The following is a 13,605-nucleotide window of genomic DNA, read 5'->3' as shown; positions in this document are numbered from 1 at the left end:
ACTTAAATCAATACTTGCAGGGTTTATAAGCAGGAAAACCTCTCATTGAAAATGAAAATAAATACTGCCCCAATTATTTAGTTCTGTATTCTTTCAGCCCCATATCGTGCTCAAGCAGTGCTACATAACACATTTTACCGATAATATTGGGTACATAACCACTGACTAAAAAAATATTCTGAATTCACGTGGCCGCACTTTGATTTGAAGTTGCTCATGCTGATTGAGTTAGTTTATTCTTATGCGAATTATTTTTTTTTGGGGATAATTACATTTATAGCACCCTGAATATTGCTATTTACAAATGAAGTTCGCAGGCGATTTTTGAACTAAATGAGATGGCTGATTCTTTCAATCAAAATCAATTCGAATCCTGCCACCATGCACTGCCAAACTTCTTTCTTTGATTTTCCACATTCAGATAAAGCTGATCCTATCCTCTGGTTGATATAAGTGACAAAGGTTTAACGGAATGGCTGCAATTTTTATTTCATGAGTTTTAATTGTGAGAATGTATTCTATGTCAAATCTGGACTTGGCACTTATTATAAAAAAGGATAATTACATACAAACCACCCGAAACGTTGATATTTAGAAATAGCCAGTTTCAGGTGGTCTGCATGTAATTGCCTCCCAAGAAAAGCCTCTGCCTGTGAAATTAAAATTTAAGTTTATGATTTTTTGTTGTTTTTAATTCAGAATTACTCCAGCAGGGTGCCATATTTGGAAACCATATAAGACTTCATTACAAGGGTGATTTACATAGGTACTTCTCTTATCTTGTTTCATATCTAGCACTTTATCTTCAATTTTTACATACCAAATTACTTCAGCATGAACAGGTTTGTTTCACCTTTTAAAATGTGATATGTAAGATTTTGGTTGTATAAATATAAAGAGTAAATCTAAGTGTTGGATATGCAATACATAAGAATCTGGGTGGTATGTATGCAAATTTTCTATTTAGGAAGATTTTAGAACCTTTATCAGATATTCTCAGGTCTCAGATCTGGATGGTCTTCCCTGTTATTTTCTTCTTTAAACTTTTTGATATTGTTAAGCCTGAAGGTTTTCATGCTTCGCTGTTCTAAAATGTCCAGTCAATCCCTGCAAATAGATAGTTTCAATCCTTATGGGTTAATTAGAGATTGAGAAAAGTGCCACAATAATCAATACGGAGTTGATTTAGCTGTAGATTCTTAAAAAAATGTTAACGAATATTTACAAACATATCACTCATTTCTCATGTATTTAAAGTCTGTTATTTTATTGCTTATGATTTGCTTTGTGTGCCATATTATGGTGAATATTTCATCTGGACACCACACGATCGGATGACCAATCACCGGGGCCAAGTCGCCACGGGTGACATGGCCGCTGGTGGTTGGCGTAAGTGCTTCAGGATAGAATATTTTTTTTGCCAAATATAGCTATTGTCATTTTCAATGAACTTCTTTTGTATAACACCAACACAGATTCTGAAGAACTGTGTGAGTTATAAACACTTTTTAATCCTTTAAAAAATAAATGCTTGAATGTTTGATATATTCTTGTTTGTTTCTTTGTTTAATTTTAAATGCCGCACAACAAGTATCTTGCAAGGGCGCTCTACAAGCTCATTATGATTTGTCTCTATTTTTCCAGAACAATCTCTTAAGGATACTCTACAAGCAACTAAAACAGGCTAATGCTATCCACAAAATCCCAGTTATTCATTTGGTGAAAATTATTCATTTGGTGAATCATTTCAATTTCACTACTCAGTTCTTAAATATTGTAATTAAATTTTCAGTACATTTTAGTTTTTTGTTATTTTTTGTTAATTTGCACAATTTTTTTGTGTTAATAGAACTTTTTTAAAAATTTATTATTACCTCTTGCATTTGACGAAATGTTCATCTGTTAATTGGGAATATGGAAGCAATTGATTTGGTTGTAATTAGAATAATGTATTTATATGATGGGCGACTCATCTTTAATTGAATTATTGAATGTCATAAATAAGGCAGCACTTTTAGCTCAAAACTCTTTAATTGCTCAAATTGATTTGGATGTTGACTCGGATCAAATAAATGAGTCAAGTTATCAGCTAAAATTTTGAATTGAATTTGATTATCTTTTTTTAGGTGAATTTGAGTCGATTCTAACTTGATTTGAATTAAATTGTTAACAGCATTAGTGTGTTGGCACTTATTTTTTATGCAGCATATATAAGGTGTCCTTTCTAAGTGACATAGGATTGTATTGGATTTCACATGGCTTATCGTGACTCAAGGAGCCCATGAGATATTTAAGTGAACACTTCAGGCAATATAATTGGGGTTTGCACCGTCACATTTGTACTTGAAGACGATTGATGCTGAGCAAGCTTTGTTGTTGATTTATTTCGTGTTGGCATTTGTTTTTGCTACATGAGGCTATACTTTATCGATATAGACACCCTCATGATACAAACAATCAACAAAATTGTCCCACACCATGTTTATGCCTTATGTTTATGGTTTGGATAAACGATTTTTGCATTGGAATCGTTCTTACTTGATGACATGAATATGTAGCATCTTTTAGAGTTCTTAAGATGCACTTACGACCTTGGCAAGGGATCAAGACTCATATACGATCCTTCAGAGTTTTCACGAGGCCTGAAACCCCCTTAGATCATCATGCCCACACTCGAAAATAGAGTGATCATGTCAGCTATACAGAGACTTTAACATGATTATACTGGGGTGTGGGCGTGAATAGCCTAAATCGTGAGAAGAGGCACCTAGGTCCCTCGATCGACGTAATCATGCCTGAAGGTGGCGTGATAACACAAACCAAATAGAGTTCTGACATGGCCATGTCAGCCTCTTATTTGCGATGATTGTTATAATGGTGTCTTTCCTAGATATAATCGATGTCCCAAATGCGTTCACACAGTCAATTTTGTCATTCAAGATCATTTGGAGAAATTTGAATGAGGACGGACTAATTAAATCTAATTTTAGGGTTTATGGTTTAGGTTTTAGGGTTTAATGTTAGGGTTTAGTGGGTTTAGGGTTTAAGGTTTAGTGTTAGGTTTTTTTTAATTTATTTTTTATTTTTTTTTAATAAGGTTTAGGATTTTTTTTTTTTTAGAGCTTAGGGTCTAGGCTTTAGGGTTAAGGGTTTAAGGTTTAGAGTTTAGGGTTTAGAGTTTAAGATTTAGGGTTAAGATTTTTTTTTTAGGGTTTAGGGTTTAGGGTTTGGTTTTCTAAGGTAGTTCTGAGTTTTTTTGTTATTGTTTTTTAGTATTCAGGGTTTTTTTATTAGGGTTTAGGGTTTAGGATTCAAAGGTTTAGGATTTTTGATTTAAGGCTTTTAGGGTTTAGGGTTTAGGGTTTAGGATTTACGGGTTAGGGTTTTGGGTTTTGGGTTTTGTGTTTAAGGTTTTGGGTTTACGGTTTTTCTTTTTTAGGGTTTAGAGTTTTTTTTTTTTAAGGGTTTAGGGTTTTTCTTTTAGAGTCTAGAGTCTTTTAAGGTTTTAGCGTTTAGGGGTGACAGTCTAGGGTTTAATGTTTAGGGTCTTGGTTGTAGGATTTAGGGTTTAGAGTTCAGGATTTTGGGTTAGGTTTATGGTTTTTTTTAAGGTTTAGTGTTAGAGTTTAGGGTTAAGAGTGTAAGCACTTTTTTTTTTTGAGGATTAAGGTTTTAAGGTTTAGGGTTTGGGGTTTACGGTCTTTTTTTAGGGTTCAGTGTCTAGGTTCTAGAATTTGGGGTATACGATTTAGAGTTTAGGATTTATGGTTTAAGGTTTACAGTTTTATTAAGGCTTTATGGTTAGGGTTTAATGGGTTTAAGGCCTAATGTTTAGGGTTTAATTTTGTTGTTTAGAGTTTAGTTTTGTTGTTTAGGGTTTAGAGTTTAAGGTTTAGTGTTAGAGGGTTTTTTTTAGGGTTTAGGTTTTAATATTTAGGGTTACAGGTTTATTGTAGTTTTTTTATTTTTTTTTAATGTTTAGTGTTTAGGATTTAAGGTTTAGGGTTTAGGTTTTTTCCTTATAGCTTAGAGTTGAGAGTTTTTTTTAAGGGCTTAGGATTTAAGGTTTAGGGTTAAGGTTTTAGGGTTTCAGATTTAGCGATTAGTGTTTAGGGTTTAGAGTTAGGGTTTTTTTTTTTCTTGGAGTTTAGGGTTTAGAGTTTAGATTTTTGGGTTTATGTTTTATGGTTTAGAGTTTAAGATTAGGGGTTTACTTTTTCAGGGTTTAGGGTTTATGTTTTTTTTAGAGTTTAGTTTTTTATTATTAGGGTTTTGGAGTTTATGGCTAATTTTTTATTTTATTATTATTTTTTTAAGATTTTAGGGCTTAGGGTTTAGGGTTTATGACTTAGGGTTTCGGGTTTAGGCTTTAAGGTTTAAAGTTTAGGGTTTAGGGTTTTAGGTTTAAGGTTTTGGTTTTGGGGTTTTGAGTTTAGGGTTTTTCTTTTTCAGGGTTTACAAAATTTATGATTTTTTTTTGTTTTTTTAGGGTTTTTTTAGGCTATAGTGTTTAGGGTTTAGGGTATTGGGACTAGGGACTTGGGTTGGTCTAGGGTTTAGGGTTTCTAGTTTTGGGTTTAGGGGGGTTTTTTTAAATGTTTAGGAATAGGGTTTAGAGTTTTTTTTTTGGTAGTGTTTAGGGGTTTTTTTTTAGGGTTAGGGTTTATGAGCTAGGGTTTAGGTTTTTTTTAGGGTTTAGGATTTAGGGTTTATTGTTATGGATTTAGATTTTTCGGTTTCAGGTTTAAGTTTAATGGTTTAGGGTTTAGGGTTTTGGGTTTAGGGTTTAGGGTACAGGGAGAGTTTAGGGTTTAAACTTTAGGGTTTAGTGTTTAAAGTTTTAAGGTTCAAGTTTTAGGGTTTTTTTTTATTTTTTATTTTTTTAGGGTTTAGTACTCAGGATTTAGGGTTTAAGACTTAAGGTTTATGATTTGGGGTTTAGAGATTCAAGTTTAGGTTTAGGGTTTAGTGTTTAGGGTTTATGAAATTTATGGTTTTGTTTTGTTTTTTTTTTATATAGAGAGAGTCACGCCTAAGAGTCAGGTACCCCGCGATAAGCGCAAGAAGTAGTTATTTGATGATTCATTGAATTGAGACGAATTTTTGAAGAAGTGTTTGAAGAAATCCTTGGTAAAAACGTGGGAAATAGCCCATGGGCACGAAAATTCATTCAATTGGCTTTTGAAAGGAGATAACTTCTAGAAGATTCATTGAATGGAGACACATTTTGAAGAGACACCAAGACACATTTTGGTTTTTTATAAAAAAGACTTGGATCATCAAAATAGAGAGAACCAGCCAATCCCAACCAACAGTCATCATCCATCCAAGTAACCGCCGTTGTCGCCGCCGGCCACTTTACTTTTTTATTTGAGTTTTAGTTTGTATTGTGAGAAGATAATTCAAAGAAACAGAAACTTCAAGACATTTGGTGAAGAAAATTTGAGATAAGTGTTTATCTTTGTTACTACATTTGGTTTTAATTTGGATTGCTTGTTTGTGTGCATGAATTCTACCTTTAAACTCAAGTGTGGTTGTGTAAACTCAATAAACTCAAGTGTGGTTGTGTTTTCTCTATGGATTCTGAGTAGTTTTCTTTATCTTTTTTTCTTAAAATGATAAGTAACTAAGTATTGAAAGGAAGTTGTGTGAAATAGTAGACTTCAATGCTGGAAGAAGAATTAATGATTTGAAACCTTATACTTCATTTACTTTTTTATTTTAAGATTTTAATGCATGTTGTGAGAATATGTAAGATCCAAGATGGTATTGCCTCAGTCAAAAAATGATAAGAATCACATTTGATTTCATGGATGAGAATGTAGTTCTTGGGTTTGAGTGCAAATAAATAGAGAAATAAACTTTCAAGGGTGTAAAATTAGAGGACTAGAGTGACAGGCTAAAGCCCCAAATTTAATTTATTATTTTAGGTTTTGATACGAGATGTGAGCCCCTAGATGAAGGGAGAAGAGGGAACTCTAGAGTAAGAGCTAGTATCTTCCCTACCTAACCAGTCTTCAAAACTATATATTGACCAATGTTCTTTATAACATCTTTAGTAAGTGTAAAGAATATTATTGCTCTTATTTGACACAACACATTTTGAATGCTTCCACAACATAATTTCTATACTTTTTACTGATTCATAATAAGGAAAAAAATATTTTATTTATATTGACTTCATCTTGCATGTATTTAGTTAAGTTAATTAGTTGCTTACTTTAGTTAAATTAAACTAAATTACAAAAAAAATCAAATTTCTTTCATATTATAGCATCTTTAGTTTAAGTAAGAATATTTTGCTAAGTAGAATTTTATTATTTAACTTCTTTTATTTTGTAGAGTGCATATTGTCAAATTTTTCCTATGGGTTTGAGATTCGAGGCTTAATCAAAAAGTCTTATATTACTTGATAACGATACATATACTTGCGTAGTATCTCATATTTAATTGTTATTATAATTGTATTCTTCTTTGCTTCATAGTGGAAAATTTAACTAGCTTTTGCTTTGGATCAAGTTTTTAGCTTTTTTGCAAATAAGGAATCATTATTAAGGAAATTAAACATATAATCACATATATCGTAATAAACATCTATATAGAAAGTCAGAATCAATTAAGGTTTAGGATTTTTTATTTTTTTAGTGTTTAGGGTTTATGGTTTAGGTTTTTTTTTAGGGTTTGAGGTTTAGGGCATTTTTTTAAGGGTTTAAGGTTAAGGATTTAGATTTTAGGGTTTATGGTTTAGGTTTTATTGTTTAGGGTTTAGGGTTTAGATTTTAGGGTTTAGGGTATAGAAATTTAGGGTTTAGGGTTTGGGGTTTAGATTTTAGGGTTTATGGTATAGATATTTAGGGTTTAGGGTTTAGATTTTAGGGTTTAGGGTATAGGGATTTAGGGTTTAGGGTTTAGGGTTTAGGGTTTTTTTAGGGTTTAGGGTTTTTTTAGGTTTTAGGGTTTAAATTTTAGGGTTTTAAGGTTTAGGATTTAGGGTTTAGGGTTTTTTTTAGGGTTTAGGGTTTAAGTTTAGGGTTTTTAGGTTATAGTTTTTAGGGTTTATGCTTTAGGGTTTAGGATTTAGGGTTTAAGGTTTAGGGTTTAGGGTTTAGGGTTATTTAGTGTTTAGGGTTTAGGGTTAGGGTTAAGGATTTTAGGGTTTAGAGTTTAAGGGTTAGGGTTTAGCATTTCAGATTTAGGTTTAGGGTTTAGGGTTTAGCGTTTTGGATTTAGAGTTTAGGGTTTTTGGTTTAAGGTTATTAGGGTTTAGGTTTGTGGTTAAGAGTTTTGAGTTTAGGGTTTAAGGTTTAGGGTTTGGATTTAGGTTTTCTCTTTTTTAAGGTTTATGAGGTTTAAGGTGTTTTTTTATTTATTTAATTTTTTTAAAGGGTTTAGTGGTTAGGTTTTAGGGTTTAGGGTTTTGGGGTTTAGGGTTTAGGGTTTTTATTTTTTAGGGTTTAAGGTTTATGGTCTTTTTTCTTAGGGTATAGCGTTTAGGGTTTAGGGTCGAGGGCTGGTCTAGGGTCAAGGTTTTGAGTTTAGGGTTTTTTTTTTAGGGTTTACAATTGGGGTTTTTTGTTTCGGGTTTAGGGTTTAGGTTTTGAAGTTTTTTTAGGGATTATGGTTAGGGTTTATGGTTTGAAGTTTATGATTTCTTTTTTTTAAGATTTAAGGTTTATGGTTTAGGGTTTTGTTAGAGTTTAGGGTTTTGGGTTAATGATTTAGAGTTTAGGTTTTATAGTTTTAAGTTTTTTTTTTTTTTATTGGGGGGTTTAGGGTTTAGAGTTTAAGGTCGTAACACCATGCTCTGTAACACCCTACTCCCGCTTCGCCATACCATGCTTTGCAACATCCAACTCCAGAACATCCCGTTCCATGGCACCATACTCCACAATGCCCAGTTTCACAACACATTGTTTCACAATATCAACACCACCACCGCAGTGACCTGTTCCACAACTGTCACGTCGTCCTTAGGATAAGTGCTAGTATATGTCGATACAAAAAATTCTTAGAATTTCTATAGTTGTATTAGGAAAATTAGTACAAACATTCAAGATAATATAAAACCACCTACCTAAGAGTCGATTCTAATTAGACATAAAAAAAATGTAGCATCCTCACCAATCTTGTCTAGCTTTCCGCTCTTAGAAAAAAAAACCACCCTTCGACATATGAGATGGTGTTTTCGCTCGTTCATCGCCTCGCTCAGACCACCTTGAGGAAATGTCACCGCCGACACAGCCTGAACGAGCATCCGTTTCCCCCCGACAGAAACGTCTGCCTTAGTCGAATGCCCAACAAGACGGTCGCCTGAATGTCCTCCAAGGCTCTCAAAGATCCTCTCTAGCAATGAGCTCAGAAGAAGACCCTAGGATTCTAATCGACCCTCATGATCCCTAGTTCGTGACCTTTGCACAACTCTTTATCGTTCTCTAATATACCTTTCCTCACCCCCCTGCAAAAACGTTCTATATCTTGGTTGTGTTTCTTGGACACTTTAGGATCTTACACTTATGTATTTACATATTTAATACCTAAACATTTTTCTTTGCATTTATAAAACCCGAAAATATCATATCACATCAAAAATTGTATTATTTAACTAAAAGTAAATTATGGCTTTCCATACATAAATTTTATGAAAATGAAATTGATATAATTTCATAATAATTAAACAAAGTATATGCTATCAAATGTAATGTAATACTAAAAAATAACATAAGTACATATTACTATATATTTAAAATATATTGGCTATATATTTTTGAAAAGCATAAAACAACTTCTGAGAAAGTGCTTAGCAATTTGAGTACATTATTCTATTTAACAATATTAATTGAATCCAATTTCTTAGAATCCAACATGCTGTCCTTAGGATTTATTGAGATTTAAAAATTATAAATTCAGAAAATACACCTAATATTTTTCATATTTGTTTTTTAAATAAGATAATTTCTTTTGGTATTTAAAATATTGAAAAATAAGAATTAATACGAGTCTCAAATGAAGTGAAAAAAGTTGCCACTCAAATGTGATAGATTAATTTGTTGAAGAGGGTAGATATCATAGTCCATTGAAGATATTCTTCGTTTATTGAAGAATTTAATTTTTAACGTTAAAACCATGTCATATAAAGTTCATGATGTTAATTTAAAACAAATAGGGTTAGTATAGCTTTGTTGAGATCAGTTATATTTGAATTTTCTAAAAAATTAATTTGTAATTTATTGAAAAGAAAAATAAAAATATACCGAAAAATAAATTGTAATATTTTATCAACTTTATAATATCAATAAAGACTATTGATAGAGGGCGAGATAGAGTTTGTTCATCTTCAACTTATTTGTAATTTATTATTGTTGATTCATTTTTTGACATTGCTTGCATTATCTTTTGGTTTAAACAATTTGGGAGACACTTTTGTAATGAAGGTGAAAGAAAATGATGGATTTGTTATTCAGATCTGAATTATGTATTTAAATTTTTTTTTATCATCCTATGGTTGAGCGAAAAAGAAGATATAATGAGATGTGGGGGCAATAGAGGCTCCGTGAGAGCCACGACGTGATATCCTCCCAACAAAGTCCGACGGTCTCTCATGAATCAATCTTCCATACTTTTGCATGTCTCGAAAAAAATAGAAAAATACAAATCTTGATATACAAAAACTATTTTGGGTGTCTTGATGAAAATATTGTGGTGTGGGTGTTGGTTTTCTCTTTTGCATTCTGTCAATTCTCAGGATCATCGGCTAGGCGAGCTTTGTAGAGAAGTGAATAATAAATTTCTTAGGCAGGTCTGCCGTGCTTTTCTTGGTTAATTTGCTAGAATAATTTGATAGGTGAATTTCTTGTGATCAGTTTGTCATGTAACTTATGTTTTTTGAGTAGGTACGAGCATACTAGAGATATGATTTGGCTCGGAAAAATTTATTTTTCTTTAAGCTCTGAATCGAGTTCATGACTTTATAAGATCGACTCTGACTATTTTTGATCATCACTTTAATTAAAAAATAAACTATTCATCATAGAATTGAGGCATTTTTATAAAAGTAGTTATAAACTTTGAAATTTTTTTTTTTTGGAAGTTGTTATAAATTTAATGAATAAAATAAAAAAAATAGATATTTATTTATTTTTAATAATTATTATAACTCAACACTTTTTATTATTAAAAATAATTTCAATAAGAAACTAATAAGTGTCCTTATAATGGGAGTATGGAAAACAAAATAAGAACCTTCAAGCTCACCGGCCCACGATCTATGTGCCATCGTGTGTTTCTGTTTTATTTTTTCGTGTTCCCGCCAACCGCGGAAAGCAAGAACGGAATGTCGATTATGGACCGAAACTGAACACCTGGAGTCATCTAGCTCATTCATCTAAAATGACCTGCATCCAAGCCGTTTATTTTTCTTCCCTCTGCTATATAAGGCTTTTGGTGCTTTTCCTCAACCGCAGGCTCATTTCTATCGTTCCCGACATCATTGTTCGGCGTTCACTTTAAAGGCTGTTTACATTGATTTGAAGGCTTTCACTCTTCTCCGATATCACCAGATCGTGAGTGGGGGATCGATAGACGGGGGGCGATCATTGAGCTGTTATTGGAGATCGGAGTCAGGCCTCAGATCTGGATCAGATTGGACCAGACATCGTCTTCCCTGTTGCTTGTTTCTGGTTATATACGCTAATATTGACGGCCTTCAGCTGCGAAATCACAGTTTCTGAAAATGGATGGTATTGACCTCGTATGGTTAAGAGTATATTTAATGTTACGCGGTTTTTAGAGCGAGTTGTGGTATTCTTTACAGGATATAGAAATTATTGTGTTTTGCTCGTGTGCGTAGATTGAATACTCGAGTTTACCGTAGTTATGATAATGTTTTGAAGCCGGAGACGACATGGTGACATTCATTTGTTGTGTCCGATGATCTGTTTGTTATTTCTTGTCATCTCTCGGCCTTTGCCATGTTGGGTGCGCTCGCTTGGCAGGCCAAAATCCTAATAAAATTTATTTTTCTTGGGTGTTTTTAAGGGGGAGATCGCACGGGACGTATTTTTGGCCCGGGTTCTCCCCTTTCCTATGTTATTCCTTTTTTCTTCGCTCTCTTTGTTTTATTTTGCCTTCTGTGTTTAATGTGTGGTGTGTAAATCTAGACGGGACATGGTCGCATGGATCGAAGCTTCGAACTACGAATCTGTAACCAAACACTATGAATCTGACTGAACGTGCTTGACGATAATCTAGGTAGGTTCTGAATAACTTGATGAGGTATAATCAAATTTTAAAACTTAAATCAATACTTGCATGGTTTATAAGCAGGGAAACATCTCATTGAAAATAAAAATACATACTTCCCCAATTATTTAGTTCTGTACTCTTTCAGCCCCATTATTGTGCTCAAGCAGTGCTACATAACACATTTCGCCGATAGTATTGAGGACATAACTACTAACAAAAAAATATTCTCAATTAACGTTGTTGGCACTTTGATTTGAAGCTGCTCCTGCTGATTCAGCTAGTTTTTTTTTATTGGGATAATTACATTTATAGCACCCTAAATTTTGCTATTCACAAATGAAGTTCGCAGGAGATCTTTGAACTAAATGAGATGGCTGATTCTTTCAATGAAAATCAATCCGAATCCTGCCGCCATGCACTGCCAAACTTCTATCTTTGATTTTCCACATTCAGGTAAAGCTGATCCTATCCTCTGGTTGATATAAGTAACAAAAGGTTAACGAAATGGCTGCAATTGTTATTTCATCAGTTTTAATTGTGAGGATGTATTCTATGTCAAATCTGGACTTGGCACTTATTAAAAAAAAGGATAATTACATACAAACCACCCGAAACGTTGATATTTAGAAATAGCAAGTTTCAGGTGGTCTGCATGTAATTGCCTCCCAAGAAAAGCCTCTGCCTGTGAAATTAAAATTTGAGTTTATTATTTTTTGTTGTTTTTAATTCAGAGTTACTCCAGCAGGCTGCAATATTTGGAAAGACTTCATTACAAGGGTGATTTACATCGGTACGTATGCAAATTTTCTATTTAGGAAGATTTTAAAACCTTTATCAGAGATGGTTTCAGGTCTCAGATCTGGATCGTCTTCCCTGCTTTTATTTTCTTCTTTTAATCTTTTTGATATTGTGATGCCTGAAGATTTTCATGGTTAGCTGTCCAATAATTTCATGTAAACAATTTCTTCAGATCGATAGTTTTGATCCTTATTGGTCAATTAGAGATTGAGAAAAGAGACACAATGATCTCTAGGGAGTTGATTTTGTTGTAGATTCATAAAAAATGTTAAATAGAATATTTACAAACATATCAGTCATTGCCCATGTTTATTGCTGATAATTATTTATGCCATATTATAGATAAAATATTCCATCAATCATCGGCAGCTGCGTTGTCATACATGTCATCTGCAGGCAACGTGGCCGCCGGTAGTTGGCCGTGCGGATATTAGGACGGAATATTTTCTGTCTTGTTCGGTGGGCACCAACATAGATTCTAAAGAACTATGTGAGTTATATATACTTACTAACCCTTCAAAAAATAAATACTTGCATGTTTGATTATTGGGAAATTTACATCCATGCCTTAAAATTCTTATTTATTTTCATATTTAACATACTTATAACATTTTAATGTCATAAAAGTTATGAATGTAAATGTGTGTTTCACTTGAAAAAAAAGGGAATTCACCTCTGTATTTTTAAAAGTTTTGATCTATGTTAATATGAATGTATTAGGTGTTAGGCAAATATGTAAATGCCCCTTTGATATTTATGAGTGCATTTTCTAATTATACAACAAACATTTAAATAGTTTCATTTACTTAACTGTCGAAATATTTATACATCTAACATTTAAATTTGTACTTGTGCTCGTAAGATTAGTTTGTGCATCATAATAAAATGCAATTGCTCGGTATGAAATTGGGGATGGATGTGGGATAAGACCGCCAGAAGAAATAGGCCAATAATTAGGGCAGTACTTTTAGCTCGAAGTTCATTAATTGCTCAAATTGATTTGAATGTTGGCTCAGATCAAATAAATGAGTCGAGTTGTGAGTTAAAATTTTAAATTGAATTTTGATCCTTTTTTTTACGGTGAATTTGAGTCGATTCTAACTTGGTTCATAATTAAATCGTCAACAACTCTAGTGAGTTAACATTTATTTTTGATGTAGCATATACAAGACATCCTTTCTGAGTGACACGGGATTGTATTGGATCTCACATGGCTTATCGTGCCTCGAGGAGCCCATGAGATATTTAGGTGAACACTTCGGGCAATGTAATAGGGGTTTGAACTGTCGTGGTCATACTCAAAGACGATTGATGTTGAACAAGCATTGTTGTTTATATCCTTCGTGTTGAGGTTCGTTCTTGCGACATGGGGCTATGTTTTATTGATACAGGCACCCTCATGAGGAAAACAATCAACAAAATTACCCCACACCATGTTTATGCCTTGTCTTTAAAGTTTGGATAAACTGATTTTTGCGTTGGAAAGGTTCTTACTCGGTGACATGCATATGGAGCATCTTCTAAACTTCTTAAGACACTTACGATCCCGGTAGGGTCTGGGGATCA

At 33.1% G+C, this 13,605-nt stretch overlaps 1 long non-coding RNA gene across 2 annotated transcripts; it reads left to right on the top strand.

The window, feature by feature from the left end:
• The first annotated feature begins 311 nt into the window (after window positions 1-311).
• Window positions 312-12,037, top strand: LOC110029737. Of its 2 annotated transcripts, none has more exons than XR_002294570.1 (3): window positions 312-1,719; window positions 11,584-11,694; window positions 11,987-12,037. It is a non-coding gene; the product is annotated as an uncharacterized LOC110029737 (long non-coding RNA). The 2 variants fall into 2 exon arrangements; XR_002294569.1 differs by having other exon boundaries at window positions 11,973-12,033.
• The last annotated feature ends 1,568 nt before the right edge of the window (window positions 12,038-13,605 follow it).

Source organism: Phalaenopsis equestris, unplaced genomic scaffold, assembly GCF_001263595.1.
Source record: "Phalaenopsis equestris unplaced genomic scaffold, ASM126359v1 Scaffold000600, whole genome shotgun sequence".
Classification (NCBI taxonomy): Eukaryota; Viridiplantae; Streptophyta; class Magnoliopsida; order Asparagales; family Orchidaceae; genus Phalaenopsis; species Phalaenopsis equestris.
This window is presented reverse-complemented; position numbering and strand designations above follow the sequence as displayed.